Below are 2,328 nucleotides of genomic sequence, written 5' to 3'. Positions count from 1 at the left end.
CAGGCGGATCTCTGTGAGTTCGAGACCAGCCTGGTCTACAGAGCTAGTTCCAGGACAGGCTCCAAAGCCACAGAGAAACCCTGTCTCGAAAAAACCAAGAAAGAATCACAGAGACTTAGGATAGTATTGGGATGGCAAGTCAATGAATATCGAATGTTGAATTTCTTTTGACTCCTGAGTTTTGAGTTCTGAGTTTACCTCTGTTTAATTTTCCATACACTTTTACACCCCAATACAAAAAGGGGGGCGCACAAAAGACTGCTTTAACATGATACAAAAGACGACTAGAGACATTACTTGCTTCAGTGCTTTGAGACATCAAGTCACTAATTCATGAGAAAAGCATTCTGTAATTTAGGCAGTGAACCCACCCTAGACCAAGTATCCTGAAGGCAACCACTCCCTAGGTCAAACCTCCTAATTCAAAAAAAGGAGCAGAAGGATTCTTGAATTCTCTGACCTTTGGTCAGGGTGGAAGGATACACCTCTATGGGCCATCTTAATGTTCAAAACACCAAGTAAGCACACTTTAGGTCAGGGTGGATAGCCACAGTTGTTGTCAACAACTTTGATCAAGCTGAAACTCTCTGACCTCTAGACAGTGTAGAATAGGCTCACATTTTTGAGCCCCAACATATTTCTTCCTTTTGACTAATTTTAAGAAAACCTGAGCTTTTGCTACAGGACAGATGATTGCAACTATCTTAGGTGAACATTTTGCTGTTGTTGTTGTTTTAGAGACTTACCGGTCTTTGTTACATGTATTCTATTCATGGATGCCCTTGTCTTAGGTGCCTGGTGAGTGGGTGGGGGAAGGATCTTACCCGTCTCTGACTGTTGACCTCTGTAAGCCAAGGATTAAGGAAGGGTGCACCTCTGGGCTCTGTTTCTGAGCCAAATTTCTGTCAAGCGAGTTCATCAGCAATTAGATAATGATAAGCAAACAGACAGTGCTTTGTGTTACATATACGCCTATGGCTATAGTACCTCCTGATTAAAAGAGTGGAGGATCACCAGGAGTGGGAATGTTCTTTTGAATTGGTCTAGGGTGTTTCTTAACAGTTTTCAGCTGTATCAAAATCAAAATTTTCCTTATTAAACATACCCAATCCAAGAACTTGTCCGTAAGGTCAAACTTTTCTTAGACAAATTGTAATCTTTTTTTTACATCAGTAGCATCTTATAGTGAACCAAAGCAGTTACAAACATTAACAGGTCAATATAATTTTAGTGTGGAAACTAACAATAAACACACAATTTGTAATTCTCTTAAATCCATTTTAATCAAAAGACAAGAAAAAGTTTCTTTTTGTTTTTGTTTTTTTGAGACAAGGTTTCTCTGTAGCTTTGGTGCCTGTCCTGGAACTAGCTCTAGTATACCAGGCTGGCCTTGAATTTACAGAGATCCACCTGCCTCTGTCTCCCAGTGCTGGGATTAAAGGTGTGTGCCACCACTGCCCAGCCAAGAAAAGGTTTCTGTGATGGGTGAGAGTCTTAACTTTATTTCTTCTTCTAAGCAATTGACCAAGTCTCTGAGCAGCAGTAAAAACTTTAGGCTACCCTCCTCACCTCTGAAGAGGGGCTTCAGTAACACTTTGTAATGAGTCTTTTTTTCCTCAGAGGGGATAATTGAGGTCTCAATTTTTAGGTCCTTTGTTTCAACAGCAGATTGAATACCACACTGGCAAAATGAGTTCTGTGTCCCAAGACATAGTATGGATAAACTGTCATATCTTTTGTCAGTGTCTTTGGAGTGGCTCCAAAGTAAACAAGACACAAAAAGGTCTGGAAGATTGTGCAGTAGGTCCACCAAGAAATTAGGAATCACCAGTCATCGGCACGGTCTTCTTTCTCTTCTCAGATTGCAACGTGATGTTATATGCAGGAACACTGGTTCAGGAATCCCTTTCCGCTACTTCTGTGGAGTCATCAGCGGCTGCTGTGTCAGCAGGCTGGCATCCTTCTGGATAACACATCTTCATCTCATCATTTCTTGTGAAAAAAAAGCACAAATATGCCCTTGACCTCATATTAAGACTGGATCGGGTCCTTTCTATAATCTAGGGCTACAGTCTTTTCGCCTTACTTTAGCAAAGGTCTCCTTGGTGCCAATGTTATGGTTTTGGTCCCTTTAAGAGACAAGCCACACCCATTCCCCTCCCCATCCGCTGAGGCAGGCTGATCTTCAGCTTCCGGCCTGAGCTCGCTCTCTTTTCCATCTTCCTCTCAGAGAGGCAGCTTCGCTTCTGCCTGTCTCCCCACTTCTCTGCTTCCCCCCTTCTCTGTCTCTTTCTCCTCTCTCTCTCTCTCTCTCTCTCTCTCTCTCTC

Source organism: Microtus ochrogaster, chromosome 16 (assembly GCF_000317375.1).
Source record: "Microtus ochrogaster isolate Prairie Vole_2 chromosome 16, MicOch1.0, whole genome shotgun sequence".
NCBI classification, from domain to species: Eukaryota; Metazoa; Chordata; class Mammalia; order Rodentia; family Cricetidae; genus Microtus; species Microtus ochrogaster.
Note: the sequence above shows the minus strand (reverse complement) of the source record.